Here is a 21,092-nt window from a genome sequence, read left to right on the forward strand (position 1 = left end):
TTGATCTGTAATATTGGAATGTTTAAATACCTGTCCATACTTTGTCCTAGACTGGAGTATTGGCCCGCTATGTCAAGAGAAGCAGCAGGGTATTCTCGTTATTTCACCACAACAGACCCACCGTTTACAAGGTGACAATGGTACCTTCGTTTTGGTTTTGATATCAATAAATGCTTCTGCCTTAAATGTCGATAAATAATACGGTTGACCATAAATATAGATTTTAATGTTTACGTTGTTAGCCTTGCCATAGAAAAATCAAATTAAAATAATAAGCTGGTATGCAGAAAAAAAACTAACAAAGTAAGAACTATATCAAAATGGCTTACAAGCAGCATGCGTCTATACCCCTCCTAGCATTAGGGAATTACGCATGTTTTGTCATGCAAGAAGAAATTAAAACGAGTGGGTAGTTGGGGTTGGGGATCACACAGAGGCAGAAGATAACCAAACCCTCTTAATTATCTTAATTAGGTGACTTTTAAAATGCAAACTTGCCGAGCAAAGAGAGATAAAAATTAGTGCAGATCCCGCGCTCTGTTTTGCCATAGCCAAATGTTATATATACGAATGCAGCACAAATTCATATGCATTCGTGGCTATTGCAAAATTCAGAAGTGGTTTTTGTAATGGATAGGCATGAAATAAAAATATTTGAATAAATAAATGGGAGAAACAAATGCAAGAGCGAGACTTATTTATTTATACTTGTATTACGCTTGAGTCTTTATTTAGATTATATTCAATAATCGATAAATCTATAATAACAATACGTTTATCAATTTATAGCAACCAAAAGGTTGAAGTTGTACATAAACTAGATTAGCATTTACAGCAAATAAAGGATATACAATAGGATCTAAATGACAACCTGTAAAAGATTGTCAAAATCAAAGGAGTTGATTTTTTTAAAATATACAACAAAAGACCAAGATGAGTTCTAAAATAAAACACAAACCATTAAAAGTTTGACAAGGAAAAGGGGATAAAGGTGTTTCAAAAACGTTTGGTTCTGAATTTTGGTACACTACAATTTACTGGCTGTGTCCTAGTTTTCTAAGTGGTTTGCAGGTTTTCTAAAGCATAATGTTCGGGATATCTCCCGCTGTCTCTCTTTCCTCTGTTTTAATGCATATCACTATAGGATGATGACCGACATAAAAGCTTTTTGTTTGTTTGTGCTAGAGTATTAAAACAACACAGAACTTAATTACTTCTTACATTTATTATTTTTAAATGTAGCAGCATTTCATAACTTATTTACAAATGGTGTCCTTGAAGGGTGTAAAATTATGTAAAGATCGGCAGTTCTTCACTACCATTGATTCCTTGTATAAACCAAAAAGTAAGTTTGAATCAATATTATAACAATATTATTAACCTTTGATTGTAGAAGAAATGGTCAACTAACCAATTGTTTTCATAAAGATTTATAGGCCTACATGTAATCAAAGATAAAGAATTACCAGAAGAAACATTGATTTGAATACATAAACAAAATACCCAACAATCACTAGTTCTAGTGAAACCAAACAGCAACGCCGGTTAAACATAAAAATATACATTTTAGAAACTTCATCACATACATGTAATTTATGTACAAGAAAAATAATGGGCAAAGTGAAATAAAATCTTAAGATCTTTGACAGGATATGCACAGTGGTAATTAACTATGAGTGCACATTTCTTTTCTGTGACTGTCAGCTTTTTCTTATTTTTACGGAATAACAAACATCCTTCAGTTATTCATCGCAAAAAGCTAAAACAAGATACAATGAATGCATCGCGCATTGGCTAAATTTTAGAAGACACAAAAAAGTAACACGTCTTATATCACTCTATGCTCCTTTGGTTTCGTTTTCTTTTACATATTTGTTAACTTTTTCACGGACCGTAACCTCCCAACTACGTTTAAGGGCTTCTTTGCTACCTTCCGAGTTGAAAAAGCTCAAAACATATTTTGGAATGGACGCGGTGATGAAGGAAACTATTCCCTGACCGCTTAGTTGTAATTCCGAAACGCCACGGAAATTCACCACTGCTAACATCAAAACGATTGCCATGGCAACTGTGGCTATGGAGGTAATACATGCCTTTATTACGCCTACATCCAAGGGAATAAGTATTTTATAAATGGAAACCCAAAGCTCTTTAGGGATGCTCTCCAAACCGTTGTCATCTGATTTGTATAACATAATGTATTGTTCGATGTCTTGCTCTGGAGAAGGCGATGGGCGGCTGCCGGTTGTTTGTACGTTTTCATTATCAGCGATGCTCTCTTCAGTGATACTCCGAAGAAAAGATGGCGTGCTTGAAGTATATGAGGGTTCTCGATTAAGAACGCATTCCGACATGGTTGTCTCCTCATTGTTTGTCAAAACATGCGAGTCGGAACCGTCTGCTCCTTGAACAAAGTATATGTCTTGTTCTGGAGGAGGAGGAGACTGTGGACTCATGGAATCATTATCCTCTGCAATATTACGTGGGTTCACAGATGTCGCACTTGAAGAAAGTAAACATTCTTCATTACAACATTCCAACAGGGGTGCCACCCTATTTTTTAGTATGCCATGTGAATCGGAAACGTCTGCGCTGATGGCGTTGACTGGACCATATTTAATGTACTTCGGGCCAAGTGATGAGCATTCTCTAAATACAATGGCTTTCAATACAAGGTACTTTTCTTGTAAAGCATAGAACGGATGGCAGACGTAGTAAAGGACGGATAGAGCCAATATAATGTACGGGAGTGCAATGTCGTAATTTATGATGGTACCAATCAAAGCAATATTTAATATTGACATCCAGACACTTGCAGACGCCGCAAAACACACCATAGTAGCTCCATCTAAGTAACTCATTGTTAGCTTTTTCAAACCTGGGCTAATTTTGGTATTTGAATTGCTTGGTAGAGGAATCGCTCCTCCGAACGTGACAGTAGTTAGAGGTGCAGTGACTAAAGGGATAATTAAAAGTCCTCCAATTAATCTTAACAATGACAAAGGTGCATTTCTAAGGTTTAAACGTGATCCTATGTCCTCTTTCAGCTCCTTTAGCAAATCTAGTGCACCTAACAAGCTATTTTTCATATTATTTTCGAGAGAAACATAATCACCCAAATAACTACTTATTGTGCAGTCAATGTTTTGAATTTTTGACTCGAGTCTCAATACAAACCTAAGCATATTGAATCTATAATTCGCAAGGTGATTAATTTTTGTTTTGCATTCTTCAAATTCAATTGCCGGTAGCATAGCGGAATATAACGAAACTAAAATGAACACAACAAACAATATGCAGATAAAAGGTAGCACGTAAGCATACGTTTCCGTGTAATCTTTATAATAAATGATATCGATGATATTCTGATAAAATACGGCTATATTCGCCAGAGGGTAGGTGAAAATACACATCACTAGAACGGCAGACAGTCGATTGCCCGGCGAAAATAATTCACTTAGGGGCGTTTGTGCTTTAGAGCTATTTATCTCAAATTTTTTCATGTTAGCTTGCATTTTTTGAGAACATCGAGTAGTTAATATCTCTGGAAAAAACAACACGCAAAACAATGGGAAATAGAATGCCGCAATACCGATGATTGTATATCTTAAAGCATTGAAATCCAATATCCCAATACCAGTATCTTCCAGTGAAAATGTTAAATTTGTAACATTGGAGATATCTGCGCACTGGTAAGTACTGGGCTTATAAGCTGTTGCAAGCATGTAGGAGAAATCCGTTTTGGTATAGCAAATAACACTGTCCTGTAGGCGATGTTGTGTAACAGATATTTCATGAATTGTTTCCACAAACAGTGATGCTAAGGTGCAGAATTGCTCAGTCGCGTTTAAGGCAACCCAACATCCTTGTTGCACCTCATGTAAGTCGATGTTAATTTTTCCTACACCAGGTGAAAGAGTCCACAAGGACATCTCCACGAAATTGTACTCCAGGTGCAGGTACTGTCGCCCAATGTCATCAGCCCAAATCCAGAAATATTCGCCAATTTCATCACTTCTGTTTTTTCCACGCCAGAACTCATCACTGTAATATGGTCGAACAATGGGATTCAAGCGAACAAAGGTGGTTTTGGGATTAGACAAGTTTCCTTTAATAAGTCGTATACTCTCTTTTGTCATGTTCAACTGACAGTTAGAATGGAGCGAAATGTCGAGACAGTCCACGTTTGAGGGGATGCCTTCAGCCTGTGTTTTGGCAAAGTTCAATTGAAATACCACGAATATTAGAAATGCTTTCAATATTTTCAGCTCCATTTCGCTCCGGGTGGTTGCAGGATCTGTAGACAGATGGATAGACATATTTAGAAATACTAAACAACCATTCACAGAAGAAACTCATTAGGCACGGCACTAGATATAACAAATGAACACTGTAAGATGCTTAACTTAAGTACGTTGCACTGCCCCCACCCTTCCTGAGATATTGTATTACTACTTCCTGGTAATTTGTGTTAGGACTTTCTTCCAAGAGAAAGGGAGTACCTAGACTTGTCAATCATTAATGAAAACATCCTTTGGTAAAATTTTCATTGTGTCAGTAAACATTCCCATTTCCAAACTATTGGTGCCAATCGAGTCCTACCCCTGACAACATTACTGTTTTAAATCAGAAAATGTTCATCAATCACAAAGAAAGATAGATTTTTATTACAAATTTAAAAAATTTAAGTTTCATGCTGCACCTCTACCTAGCACTGATTCTCTTGTGTTTAACGCGGGTGAAATTAATTTCGAATAATATGGTCGAACTAAGGGATTCAAGTGAACAAACCAGATGCTTGGTCTAGCAAAAATTGCCATTGATTTGCTCTACTCTTTGTCGTGATTAAGCTCAATTGAAACTCGATGAAAATGAGAGAACAATTCGCTATTTCCTTGTTTTCCATTTCGGTCTGGTAGATATCAGGACCTATAGGTAAATGTAAATATAAATGTAACTTTTTTTGCTGTAAAGTGATACGAAACATGATTGTTTTAAGCATGCAATTTACTTTCAAACAGATTAAATGCCACACAAAATCCGTTGTATCCACAAGGCATAAAGTACACATGCATGTATACAATTACTTATACAACAAGAAAATATTAGTTTTATATTAGTATTCATATACTTGTGATATGATAATAATGATAATGGTTTATTATGAATAATATTAATAGTCTATTCAGTAAAGGTGTAAGCTGATGCCTGATACTGCATGTGCAATTTAAAAAAAGGTATTAAATTAGATAAGATCTTATAATTAATTTATCAATTTATGCACTGAAAAGGTACTTAAAAATACTTATTTACGAAGTATTCTATAAAGGTTCAATTTTGACTATTGGCCCTAAAAATTAACTTAAAAATATTAAAACAAAATTGTTTCTTATACACTTTAAATGTTCATAGAAACTTACTTGTTTAAAAAAAACAGTAGTTTATGAAAGATATCTTAATACGATCAGTCTTATTACTACTGAAACTTTAAATTTTCTGTGCCCTCTTAACGGCCGCACTTTTTTATGCAAAAATGGCCCAGGTTTTCACTATTCTGAATTTTGAAATGACATCTCTTACAGGTATGTAGTATTTTATCTCTTTGTCATTCAATCTCATGAGTTAAGTTATATTTCGTACCCATGATCGATTCGTTTTAAACATCAAACGAAAAACTGAAATTTTAACACGGAGAGAGTGCAAAAGGTCTGGATCATTTTCCATTTCCCTATCGTTCAAACAGGAAAGTTAATGTGGCGGATGCTTTCATCTAAAATGTATACACTGCACTGCACTGACGGTGCAGATAATAAAAACTCGCATTTTATATAATAGACTTTAATTCTGCTTTTAACGTTATTGTACAAGGATTATATGTAAAACTTTAAGATCATTCGTCCGTTTTTATTTTAGATTTTCATTTCAGAAATAAATTATACAGTTGACGTTGTGTCGGGTCAGACATACGAAGTTGTATGACGTAATGTCTTGTAGTCTAATAGCTCTTGAGTAATGCGGCGGTCACTGTGTATGACGCCAAAGTAAAGAAATTAAATATGCAATTAAAGATAGTTAAAGTTTGCGTCATAGACCATACATGTAGATAAGGAATTAGGATATAAGCAATACCTTGCGAGATATACGGGGGAGACATGTAGAAGGGAGCAGCGAAGGAGGTTGGAAGCGACGGTGTACGGAGCGAGACGTAGTTACAGTAGGAGTTGGAGACTTCACTTAGAACATGTACTTACCGAGCGTCAACGAAAAAACCGTTTATGTGGACTTGGGTTTTCTTTGCGCGACTTTACGTAAATCTGACACGAACCGTGGAGTCTTTGGATTGCGTTATCCACTAAGTTAGACGAAAACGTTATGTCCTATTTCGAGCCCACGCTTGAATTAAGCGTACAAAATTATCTAAGTTTAGGACATTCATCATAGGCAAATGTAAAAGGTTCATTACAGTTGGTCCTTTATCTCACAATCTCACTTTTAAAAATCAGTATGCCACAAGTATGGGTCCTTTCACCCTGTTGCTATTTGTACCTCACACACGATTGCACTAGTGTGGGAGACAAAACGTTTTAAATAAAATTTGATAAAGGCAACTCTCGAGAGTTTAATTTCCAACATTCGAATATAAACACGAAACTTGGTTTCTCATTTGAATATGGAGAATGGAAATATCTCAGGTGCGGTATAAATCGCTTATATACACTGTACTCTGTAAAATTTTCAGCCATATATAGCAAAACTCACTCTCTAAGGACAATTTTTATCTGTAATATGGGAATGTTCAAATACCTGTAGGTACTTTATCCTAGACTGGAGTATTGTCCCGCTATGTTCACGGATGCAGCAAGATGTTTTCGTTATTTCACCACGGCAGACCCACCGTTTACCAGGTGACAATGGTACTTTCACTTTAGTTTTGATATCAATAATTGCTTCTGCCGTAAAATTCGATAATTAGCACAGTTGACCTTATATAAAGATTTTAATGTTTACGTTGTTAGCCTTACTAAAGAAAAATCGATTAAAATAATAGGCCGGTATGCAGGAAAAAAACTAACAAAGTAAAAACAGACTATATGAAAATGGCTGGCAAGCTGCATACGCCAATAACCCTGCTAGCCTGAGAGATTTACACATTTATTTCTTCATGAAGAGGACAAAGTGTGGGTAGTTGGGGGTGGGGATCACACAGAGGCAGAAGATAACCAAACCCTATTAATTATCTTATTTAGATATCTTATAAAATGCAAACTAGCCGAGCAAAGAGAGAAAAAATTAGTGCAGATCGTGTATCCTATTTCTGACATAACCAAATGATTGCATTAATCGCCAATAATTTGTTATGTATTTGCCCATTTTTATTTCCTGGATGTGCGAATAGAGGCATATGGGTGGCTACAGCAATTGAACTGCAATTGTGCAAAAACCAGGCAACATGCGCACTTCCGCTGTCGTTGAATTCGAAAAAATCAAATTTCCTGGGCATATTACTTTCAGTACTTAACACACCCTCTGACCATTATGGACACTCTTCATACCAATAAAACTGGATGTACTTATACCATTACACAAGATCGGCCTCATACATGAACTCTTAATTACGCATACTCCACAGTAAATGCGAACACTGTAAAAATCTGTTCTGTGAATTGTGGTAGAGAAGAAACCATCAAAGCACAATCAAGTACCTTGGTCGCGAGAAAGATTGTGCTGTAGATTTAAAAATAGACTTTTAAAAATTGATGAAAGAATCTTACGAAGGAGGGGGTCATTTTTTAGATTAGATTTTTAATATCACAATTATTTCAGTTTGTGCTGCATTCGTGGCTGGTGTCAATATCATACGCTATTACTGTGATGAATCTGCATGCAGTTTATTAAAACTGTAATTTTGCAATGTAAATAAATAAACAAACACGGGCCGTATTCTCAAAACTTTGTAACTTACAACAATTTGTAACTATTTACGTGAATTTGTAACTTAGACTTACACGGTATTGAGTCACCAGGTAGCACGGAGCTTGTGACTGTCTTACCTTAATGGGCAACTGGGGTAAAATTATGTGGTATTTATTTATTCAATCGCAATCAGCCCTGTACCGAATTCTTTTTTTCTCTCTTCTTATTTAACTCCTTGTTATTTTTCTTGTTTTCTTACAAGGCTGAGTAAGACAGTGGCGGATTTAGAGTGGGGGGTCAGCGGGGTCCTGAATAAAATCACACTAATTTTCCCCTTCTGAAATTAGACATTTGACTAGCTGAGTCACAGTTCTAAATATATAGCACCGTTTGCTCTTCAAAACACGAAAAAAATTCAGGGGCCCTTAAACGGGCCCCAAACCCCCCACCACCAAGGGGGCCAAGGGTCGGTATCGTATCCGAGGCCTGCCATTCCTAAAACCACCCGGACCCCCCGCCCCTGTTGCTAGAAAAAACACCACAGAAGAATTGAATCACTCCTTATAAATGATTTAATGCAATTCACGCTGTGTACAGATTCACAACAGAAGTTCTTAAAAGTAGACAACTTATGTTAACCTTGTTGGTCTCGAGCAGAATGGAAATTTAACTGGTTTGCTATGTACACACAAAGTGGCTTTAAATCAATATTAAGTTATCAATCGTTCCCATGCCCTTAAAATGCGTGTGGACCCCGCGTGAATATTTTTATAATTAGTTAAAAAAAAAAAAAACGCACTCCCACTAGCCTATCATGTATTTCGCAGGCTGGCTCAAAAATTTCCTATGACCATGGATCTTAATCTTTCCACTACTAAAATTATATGCATGCATAGATTACGTCATGCAGTATACTTAATCCTGATAACAGGTTCATCAGAAAAAAAAACGCTATATATAAAACGCTCAATACTTATAATTACATTAAAACAGTAAAACTTGATAATACGTATACATGAAATTCTCAAACACAAGCCTCAATTTTTTTTCATACCGTTAGCTTCCGGCAAACCTGGTCGAAGGCCTTCATCAGACTGAAAATTGAGGCTTGTGTTTGAGAATTTCATGTATATCCAACAACCAAGCTAATGAACATTTTTATTCATTGATAATACATGTACATCAATAATAATAATAATGGTGAGATAATAATAATAATAAATATTCATTCACATCTATTATAATACCTGTAAAACATAAAGGATGCAGGCGAAGGAAGAAGTATCAGAGGGGATTGAAAGTACTATATAAGGTACTCCTACTGAAATATTAGTAACGGCTACTTGAAACATTGCGTGGATCTGATTACAGTTGTCAAAAAATAGGCCTACATAGTTTTCATGCTGCTAAATGTATGTAGTTAACCCTGTGATGAAAAAATCAGTAGAAGACACGCTAAACCTTTATATAAATAAATATATAAAATGTCCAATACATACTAACTTGGAAATGCACCAATAATAATAATAATAATAATAATAATAGTATTTTTTATAATATCAAACTAAATCAGTTGCACCTGTTTTGAAAGTTGTAATACATAATGGATACAGAAATAACAGAGCGGATGGAAAGGTCCTCCCCTCCCTAAGCCACGCTTCAGATTCCTTGCTAAACAGGTGTTTGGTAGAGGGCTGCTTTTCGCATTATAATAATAATTATTATTATCGACTTGTTTTCATATATTGTCGCGCAATGACAAACATGTTCATCATTTGAAGCTTACATCAGAAAGGTTAACAAAACCAGATACAGTTGCTTATACATATGTTACATTAATCTATACTACTTGGATCGGGAATCTCGTTATCTTTTATATATTGTTCAACGATATCTCGGACGGCAACTTCCCAACTTCTCTTACGTGCCTCTTTGCTACCGTCCGTGTCAATAAAGCCCAACACAAACCTGGGAATGGACACGCCGATAAAGGATGCGATCGCCTGACCGCTGAGTTGTTATTCCGAAGCGTTACGGAAACCCACCATCGTTAACATTTTGAAAAAATGCCATGAAAATGGCGACAATGGAGGTCATGCATGCCTCTGCCATACCTTCATCAAGGGGAAGAAGTTTTTTATAAATGGTCTCCCACAGGTCTTTAGGAATTCTCTCCCAACCTCTGCCATCTGATTTATAGAATAAAAAGTACTGCTGTTTGTCTTGCTCTAGAGAAGGTGTCTGTGGACGAGTGTGTGAACTGGCGGTAATTTGTGCACTTCGAGCGTCATCAATTCCCTCTTCAACGTTAGATTGATTTACGGCTGCCATACTTAAAGAAGGTGCGTCTCCACATTCCTGGGGTGTTATCTTAACCTTACTGTGTGGCACAGTAGGTCTGTGTAAGAGGTGAACGTTGGGTGAACAGGTGTGTGAACTGGCGGTAATTTGTGCACTTCGAGCGTCATCAATTCCCTCTTCAACGTTAGATTGATTTACGGTTGCCATACTTGAAGAAGGAGAGTCTCCACAAATCTGGTGTGGTCATAACGGTAATGTTACCGTTGACTCGAACACTTTTTATTAACATTGGTCCAATTGTTGAGCATTCTTTGAAGACAATCGTTTTCAAAACACGGTACTTTTCTTGTAAAACATGAAACGGGAGCCAAATGTAATATATCAGAGATATACCTAATACAACATTCGGTAATACAATTTCGTAATTTATCAACACGCCTGCTGTAATGAATGCAGTCGCAATTAACAAGTAGAATATATTTTAAATTACAAACCCAATTGCATACAGAACACAGACGAATGTGTGGATAATACCCACATATAAGGCTAAACACTTGTATGTATAATCTATAAATGTGTAAACAGGAAACAGAAAAATGGCCAAATACGGTATAACAAAAATACTAATAGGTAATCCGAAAAAAATACCGAGTAGCGTCATAAAAAGAAATTTTATAATTGAATTTATGAAGCATTAAATTTACATGGAAGGCTATACATTTGATTAAATGCATCGTTTGGAGTAAAACATTTCTTGCTATTTTATCAAATGAAATGTAAATGTAGTCATCCATCACATTGCAACTGCCGAAGTCCATGCACGGTGGTTCCCATTCGCAAGGACATATGTAGTGAAGTATCCAAAAATATGTGTACATATATCTCGTAAATAGCTTCGAAATTTCTCTCCAGTCTTCAAACTTCTTTTTTGTCGGAACCCAAACCCGAAATAGAGTTAGTATGAATACTAGTAAAGAAAATACCAAAAAGTATTGCATCTCAAATTGATCGACAGGCCTATCTCTGTAGTATTTGCTATCTATATACGCCTGATAAATGAAAGGAGCGTGAGCAAGCGGGTAAATAAGAAACAGAGCTCCAAAGACAGACATTCGGTTTTCTGAGCTAAAGGTAAACAATTCATCCCACCTTAGCGTGGAATTCGGGGCCCGCTGAAGGGCTTCGGAAGTTTTTTTTTTTTTTTTTTTTTTTTGGGGGGGGGGGGCGAACGGTGCCATTTGGTACGGTTTAGGACTATATGATTCAGCTAGTCAAAATGCTTATTTCAAGAAGGGGACAGAAATCGACTAAATCCGCCTCTGGTCTCACAAATAAATAATTTCACATTGACCGGAATACAGCAGGTGTGATTTACTGTGAAATGCAATAGAGAAGAAACCGTCGAAAACAATATCAAGCTAAATAGATTGTGCTAGAGATCTAATCGGTGCATTTAAGCAATGGTAATTTGAATATTTCATAAAATTATTATAAAAACAAGGCAGCAAAGCTGTCAAATGTACAGACAAAAAACAGGAAAATAAAGATGCAAAAAAAAGGTCATTTTGTCAATTTTGATGCAATAATAAATAATGCTTATAGTAGCACTGTCGGTCAACACTGAATTTTAATCATGCACAACAGGTAACATGGTCAATAACAGGAGCGGACCCTGAGATATTTTCTGACAGTATTCCAAAGTATCTATGTTGATCCATCCTCCATTTTGATGGTCTTCCAACAGAAAAAATAGATACCAGTCAATATAAACTTAATAACCTGTCTTCCAGAAGACCCAGAAGATGGTCTCAATCCACCCCTTCAATAAGATTACAGTTTCAGGACCATGAGAGACAAAAGTCACATGATGAAAGTCTCAATATTTGAAAAATGATGACAGTGCATAAAATAATATTATATAATGTTTAAAGACATAAAAAACAATACAATTGCTTATGTGGAAATACAGAAAATGTGCAGAGTCTCGAGCGGATGAGAGTTAAAAGTCACAAATGCAAGTGTTTGAGAAAAAATTGTAAAGGAAAACATAACAAAACTAGAAAACCACCGAGAGTGCAGACCTCTGCCAAGGCAGCAATTGTTGATTATTATTGATTATTGATTTGTTATTGAGCCAGACCACCACTAAAAACTAAACATTGTCCTCTTTGGCCCAATTCTGGCAGTTCCTGAAAATTTCAGCAAAATCAGTCCATAACTTCTTGAGTTATGTTGATGACAGACAAACAGGGGTGAAAATATAACCTCCTTGGCAGAGCCTGAGGTAAATGTAATTTCAATGAAGCTGCTATTCAAACTTTTAATCTTTGATTATATATATTATATATATATAAAATATATATAAAATAACCTGCATAATTATCACTGCTTCCTTATTATTAATCTAGCAGAGAGCTTAAGTTTTGGGAGTTTACAAGGAAATATCAACAAGTGTGCTTTATGTAATCTCCTTTAATGGCCTATCAATTAGGCAAATGACTTTATAACTCAGAAATTAGCTAAGTGATACCCAAGGGATATTAACAGACTGACCCTCTCAAAGGTCTTTCAGGCCCATAAGTCACATCTTAAAAAAAGCACAAAACAATAATGCACAAAATAGGAGACTACCAATTCTGATGCAATAATACATTATGTTTTACTGCACAGTCAACATCAAATTTTAATTATCCACAACAGGTAACAACGACGAAAGTAAAAGCATAAGGCTTCAGGCCCATCAGAGTTCAAGTTTATACTTAGAAAGTGCCAGGATGAGAAAAATGAAAATTTCACACAAAATTGCATAAATTCAATAATAAATGATAACCCAATTGACCTGGCTTTCTAATTTGAACTGCATGCCAATCCTAAAAATCATACTTGTAAGTTAAAAATAATAATAAGTAACACAGTTTTCTTTTCATAATGTTTGCAGTAGCAATGCAAAGACATTGTAGTCAATTTTGATGTAACATTACATAATAAATTATAGAATAATTATTACCAATGTTTGATTATTGACAATAAATAGCATGGACATGTAGAAAATTTGATTACCATTCGGCTTCATGTCCATGGGAGCTCCGAGTCCCACAATGAATATGCCAAAAAGATAATGAATATTTCACTCAAATGTATAACTTCCAGAAAAAGAAGCCAATTAGACTGCTTTTCCAACTCATTCTGCATTTTAGTCCTGTGTTTCTTTTTTAAAGGTTTGACAGTCATAACACGGTTTTCCCATAATGGTCATCATGGCAGCAGCACCAAAAATTGTGTTTTCTTCTATTTTGATGCAACATTACATAATGCTTAACAGCATAATTACCATCAATTTTTAATAATAGAATATTAGTAACATGGACATTCAGAAAACGTGACAAGCAAAGGTCTTCAGGATCATGGAACTTCAAAGTCACACCTTGAAAATGCCAATAAGTGAAAAATTAAATCTTCACAAAAAAACTGTTTAACTGCCAGAAAAAAATTACCAAACAGACTGCATTGCCTACTGAAGCTGTATTTTAGACCCATGTTTCTTTCCTGTAAGTTTGAAAACAATAATTGACATGATTTTTGTTAAATGGTCATCATGAGAGCAGTGCTCAAAATAGGGGTTTCTTCCAATTTTGATGCAGTATTACATAATGTTTAACACCATAATGACCATCAATTTTTAATAATAGAATATTAGTCACATGAATATTCAGAAAACGTGACTAGCAAAGTTCTGCAGGCTCATGGAACTTCAAAGTCACACCTTGAAAATGCCAATATGTGAAAAATTAAATCTTCACAAAAAAACTGTTTAACTGCCAGAAAGAATTACCAATCAGACTGCATTGCCTACTGAAGCTGTATTTTAGCCCCATGTTTCTTTCCTGTAAGTTTGAAAACAGTAAGTGACATGGTTTTTCTTAAATGGTCATCATGGGAGCAGTGCCCAAAATAGGGGTTTCTTCAAATTTTGATGCAGTATTACATAATGTTTAACAGCATAATGACCATCAATTTTTAATAATAGAATATTAGTAACATGAACATTCAGAAAATGTGACTAGCAAAGGTCTGCAGGCTCATGGAACTTCAAAGTCACATCTTAAAAATGCCAAAATGTAAACAAGACAGCACTTTTCTGAAATGGGTTTATTTCCATTTTTAACATTTTTTTAACATAAAACAAAATAAACAGTTTGTTGCCATTTTTATATGACCAACTAAGAAAATTGATGAGATGGGAAAAATATCAATAGAACAGTGTTGAATGTCCAATTTCCTCCATTCTGAGATTCTGAACAAAGTGGATGATTGAATCTGACAAACTGCAATGATATGAGTTTATTTCCATTTTTGACACTTTATTAAAACAATACACGATAACAAGTTTACCATCATTTTTACATAATCAATTAACAATGTTGTGAAGATGCAGGAAATATCAAACAAACAATTTTACGTATCTTATTAGTTAAATAATGAGACTGTTAACATGCCTAAGAATTGAATCTGAGGAAATGTGAAAAAACAGCATAACTTCTAAAATAAAGGCCCGAATATGCTGATTTTCGAACTCAACCTGCGTTTTAGTTAGTTTGACTACTCCTGTGAGTATTATGACAATTGGATTATCTGTTTTTCTTATATTGTGTTATCAGTGTTGCAAATATGTTGAAAAAAGTGAAAAAACAGCATTACTTCCCTAAAAGTGGCCCGGTCATGCTGATTTTCGAACTTGACATGCGGATAATAAATATTCATCAGTTTTCTAAGTTTCAAGCCAAAAAGTAAAATAGTTTTCCACTTATCGTGTTATCGGTGTTGCATATATGCTGAAAAAAGGGAAAAACAGCATAACTGCCATAAAATTGACCCGATAGCTCTGATTTTCGAACTTGACCTGCGTATTATGAATATTCATCAGTTCTATAAATTTGAATACAAAATGTAAAACGGTATTCCACTTATCGTGTTAATGCTGAGTGCACGGCGACGACGTCGACGGCGACGGCGACGACAGACGCAGGTGACGGCTATATACATAAAAAGCACTCCGAGAACGCAGACCTCCGCCAAGGCAGCATTTTATAATAATTATAATTGATTATTGATTTTTGATTGATTGTTGATCCAGATCACCACCAAAAACTAATCATCTGTTCCTTAGCCCACTTCTGACAGTTTATGAAAATTTTATCAAAATCGGTCCATAACTTTTTGAGTTACGTTAAAGACAGACAAGCAAACAAACAGAGGTGAAAACATAACCTCCTTCGCGGAGGTAATTATATAATAATTTAGTACAACTTTTAATTTTAGTTTTAGTTCAAAATCAATTTCATCGGCATAAAGTCAAGAGAATCAGCACAAGGTGGAAGTGCAATAATTCTAAGTATTCGACCATTTTGTAATAAAAATCAATCTATTTTGGGATTGATCAGCATTAAATGATTTAAAACAGTAGGCTAATGTTGCCGGGGGCTGGGATAGGGCTATATTGGCACCAAAACTTTGGGAGTGGGACCGTCTTTGTCCAATTTGTATTACAGAATTTATTACTCTTGCGCTGAAGTAAGCGAGTAAGCTGGCTGCCGGTTGCTCACAAGTACGCTTCCACAATCATTGACTTCTTCTTCAGTGCTACCTTGAAGAAAAGATGTCGTACTCGAGAAATACGGTCCGGGATCCTTTATTAACAGCACATCCCCCCCTACCATTCAACGATCCCAGATCCCCCCGTGTAAGATATTGTGCGTTGGTAGAAAAACACCATAGAAGAATTAAATCACTCCATATAATTGATTTAATTCAAATTACATTGTGTACATATTCACAATAGATGCCTATAAAGGTCGAAACGTTAACCTTGTCGGCCTCGAACAGAATAGAAATTTAACTAGTTTGTTATTTACACACAAGTGACTTTAAATCAATACCATGTTTTCAATCGTTCCCGTGCCCTTAGAATGCGTGTGGACCCCGAGTGAATTTTTTTAAATTAGTTTATTTAATAACGCACTCCCACTAGCCTATCATGTATTTCGCAAGCTGGGTCAAACATTTTCTATGCCCATGGATCTTAATCTTACCACTACTAAAATTATATGCATATTATATGCAGTTCGAAATCAATTTCATCGGCATAAAGTCAAGAGAATCAGCACAAGGTGGAAGTGCGATAATTCTAAGAATTCGACAATTTTGTAATAAAATCAATCTATTTTGGGATTGATAAGCATTAAATGATTTAAAACAGTAGGCTAATGTTGCCGGGGACTGGGGTAGTTCTATACTGGCGCCAATACTTTGGGAGTGGGACTGTCTTTATCCAATTTGTATTACAGAATTTATTACTCTTGCGCTGAAGTAAGCGAGTAAGCTGGCTGCCGGTTGCTCACAAGTACGCTTCCACAATCATTGACTTCTTCTTCAGTGCTACCTTGAAGAAAAGATGTTGTACTCGAGAAATACGGTCCGGGATCCTTTATTAACAGCACATCCCCCCCCTACCATTCAACGATCCCAGATCCCCCCGTGTAAGATATTGTGCGTTGGTAGAAAAATACCATAGAAGAATTAAATCACTCCATATAATTGATTTAATTCAAATTACATTGTGTACATATTCACAATAGATGCTTATAAAGGTCGAAACGTTAACCTTGTCGGCCTCGAACAGAATAGAAATTTAACTAGTTTGTTATTTACACACAAGTGACTTTAAATCAATACCATGTTTTCAATCGTTCCCGTGCCCTTAGAATGCGTGTGGACCCCGAGTGAATATTTTTTAAATTAGTTTTTTTAATAACGCACTCCCACTAGCCTATCATGTATTTCGCAAGCTGGGTCAAACATTTTCTATGCCCATGGATCTTAATCTTACCACTACTAAAATTATATGCATATTATATGCAGTTCAAAATCAATTTCATCGGCATAAAGTCAAGAGAATCAGCACAAGGTGGAAGTGCAATAATTCTAAGTATTCGACCATTTTGTAATAAAAATCAATCTATTTTGGGATTGATCAGCATTAAATGATTTAAAACAGTAGGCTAATGTTGCCGGGGGCTGGGGTAGGGCTATATTGGCACCAAAACTTTGGGAGTGGGACCGTCTTTGTCAAATTTGTATTACAGAATTTATTACTCTTGCGCTGAAGTAAGCGAGTAAGCTGGCTGCCGGTTGCTCACAAGTACGCTTCCACAATCATTGACTTCTTCTTCAGTGCTACCTTAAAGAAAAGATGTCGTACTCGAGAAATAGGTCCGGGATCCTTTATTAACAGCACATCCCCCCCCTACCATTCAACGATCCCAGATCCCCCCGTGTAAGATATTGTGCGTTGGTAGAAAAACACCATAGAAGAATTAAATCACTCCATATAATTGATTTAATTCAAATTACATTGTGTACATATTCACAATAGATGCTTATAAAGGTCGAAACGTTAACCTTGTCGGCCTCGAACAGAATAGAAATTTAACTAGTTTGTTATTTACACACAAGTGACTTTAAATCAATACCATGTTTTCAATCGTTCCCGTGCCCTTAGAATGCGTGTGGACCCCGAGTGAATATTTTATTAATTAGTTTTTTTAATAACGCACTCCCACTAGCCTATCATGTATTTCGCAGGCAGGCTCAAACATTTTCTATGCCCATGGATCTTAATCTTACCACTACTAAAATTATATGCATATTATATGCAGTTCGAAATCAATTTCATCGGCATAAAGTCAAGAGAATCAGCACAAGGTGGAAGTGCGATAATTCTAAGAATTCGACCATTTTGTAATAAACTCAATCTATTTTGTGATTGATCAGCATTAAATGATTTAAAACAGTAGGCTAATGTTGCCGGGGACTGGGGTAGGGCTATACTGGCGCCAATACTTTGGGAGTGGGACTGTCTTTGTCCAATTTGTATTACAGAATTTATTACTCTTGCGCTGAAGTAAGCGAGTAAGCTGGCTGCCGGTTGCTCACAAGTACGCTTCCACAATCATTGACTTCTTCTTCAGTGCTACCTTAAAGAAAAGATGTCGTACTCGAGAAATAGGTCCGGGATCCTTTATTAACAGCACATCCCCCCCCCCCCCCCCCCCCCCCCCCCCATTCAACGATCCCAGATCCCCCCGTGTAAGATATTGTGCGTTGGTAGAAAAACACCATAGAAGAATTAAATCACTCCATATAATTGATTTAATTCAAATTACATTGTGTACATATTCACAATAGATGCTTATAAAGGTCGAAACGTTAACCTTGTCGGCCTCGAACAGAATAGAAATTTAACTAGTTTGTTATTTACACACAAGTGACTTTAAATCAATACCATGTTTTCAATCGTTCCCGTGCCCTTAGAATGCGTGTGGACCCCGAGTGAATATTTTATTAATTAGTTTTTTTAATAACGCACTCCCACTAGCCTATCATGTATTTCGCAGGCAGGCTCAAACATTTTCTATGCCCATGGATCTTAATCTTACCACTACTAAAATTATATGCATATTATATGCAGTTCGAAATCAATTTCATCGGCATAAAGTCAAGAGAATCAGCACAAGGTGGAAGTGCGATAATTCTAAGAATTCGACCATTTTGTAATAAACTCAATCTATTTTGTGATTGATCAGCATTAAATGATTTAAAACAGTAGGCTAATGTTGCCGGGGACTGGGGTAGGGCTATACTGGCGCCAATACTTTGGGAGTGGGACTGTCTTTGTCCAATTTGTATTACAGAATTTATTACTCTTGCGCTGAAGTAAGCGAGTAAGCTGGCTGCCGGTTGCTCACAAGTACGCTTCCACAATCATTGACTTCTTCTTCAGTGCTACCTTGAAGAAAAGATGTCGTACTCGAGAAATACGGTCCGGGATCCTTTATTAACAGCACATCCCCCCCTACCATTCAACGATCCCGGATCCCCCCGTGTAAGATATTGTGCGTTGGTAGAAAAACACCATAGAAGAATTAAATCACTCCATATAATTGATTTAATTCAAATTACATTGTGTACATATTCACAATAGATGCCTATAAAGGTCGAAACGTTAACCTTGTCGGCCTCGAACAGAATAGAAATTTAACTAGTTTGTTATTTACACACAAGTGACTTTAAATCAATACCATGTTTTCAATCGTTCCCGTGCCCTTAGAATGCGTGTGGACCCCGAGTGAATATTTTTTAAATTAGTTTTTTTAATAACGCACTCCCACTAGCCTATCATGTATTTCGCAAGCTGGGTCAAACATTTTCTATGCCCATGGATCTTAATCTTACCACTACTAAAATTATATGCATATTATATGCAGTTCGAAATCAATTTCATCGGCATAAAGTCAAGAGAATCAGCACAAGGTGGAAGTGCGATAATTCTAAGAATTCGACCATTTTGTAATAAAATCAATTTATTTTGGGATTGATAAGCATTAAATGATTTAAAACAGTAGGCTAATGTTGCCGGGGACTGGGGTAGTTCTATACTGGCGCCAATACTTTGGGAGTGGGACTGTCTTTATCCAATTTGTATTACAGAATTTATTACTCTTGCGCTGAAGTAAGCGAGTAAGCTGGCTGCCGGTTGCTCACAAGTACGCTTCCACAATCATTGACTTCTTCTTCAGTGCTACCTTGAAGAAAAGATGTTGTACTCGAGAAATACGGTCCGGGATCCTTTATTAACAGCACATCCCCCCTACCATTCAACGATCCCAGATCCCCCCGTGTAAGATATTGTGCGTTGGTAGAAAAACACCATAGAAGAATTAAATCACTCCATATCATTGATTTAATTCAAATTTCCTTGTGTACATATTCACAATAGATGCTTATAAAGGTCGAAACGTTAACCTTGTCGGCCTCGAACAGAATAGAAATTTAACTAGTTTGTTATTTACACACAAGTGACTTTAAATCAATACCATGTTTTCAATCGTTCCCGTGCCCTTAGGGTGCTTTCCCAGAGATTTGGATCGATCTAAAGATTAAGTTTTAGATCGACCTAACTCCCTGGGGGTTCACGTTAAACGCTAAATTGCAGTAAGCCGAGCGGGAGAGTACCCACGCAATAATGATTGGTGATAAGAAATATACAATGTATAGGCCTATAAAGTATTCGTTGCTTGTCATCCTTTCTGGTTCAAAAGAAAATTGGATATTTAAGTCATTGGAAACAATTGAACATTTGAAACTAATTAACCATAGGTCGAGTAATGTGCTCAAATTGGCCTTATATAACAAATAAGACTGTCTTGCAGGTGGCGGTGTGTTACAGCCCTTTTACAAACTGTATTCTGAAACAGTGATGCCAAAGTGCAGAATTGTTCAGTAACGTTTAAGGTAACCCAACATCCTTGTTGCACCTCATATAAGTCAATGTTAACTTTCTCTACACCGGGAGAAAGCGTCCAAAAAGACAATTCCACGAAACTGTACCCTAATGACAGAAATAGTTGCCCTATGTCATTGTCAGCCCAAACCCAAAAATATTCGCCAATGTCATCACTTCTGTTTTTTGCACGCCAGAACTCCTCACTGTAATATGGTCGAACTATGGGATTCAAACGAATAAACCGGATGCTGGTACTAGAAAATTGCCATTGTTGTGCTGTGCACTCTCTTCCGTCATGTTCAACTGACAGTTAGAATGGAGCAAAATATCGAGGCCGCCATATTTGGGGGAGTGTCTTCAGCATGTGTTTCGGCGAAATTCAATTGAAACACGATGAGAATGAGAAAACAAATCGCTATTTTCTCCATTTCGGTCTGGTAGATAACAGGACCTGTAGTTAAATGTAAAAAAACCTTTTCTGCTAAAACTATGATTGTTTTAAGCATGCACTTTACTATTAAACAGTTTTATGCCA

This window comes from Lingula anatina, chromosome 8 (genome assembly GCF_051362555.1).
Source record: "Lingula anatina isolate TDL-2025a chromosome 8, LinAna3.0, whole genome shotgun sequence".
In the NCBI taxonomy this organism is placed as follows: Eukaryota; Metazoa; Brachiopoda; class Lingulata; order Lingulida; family Lingulidae; genus Lingula; species Lingula anatina.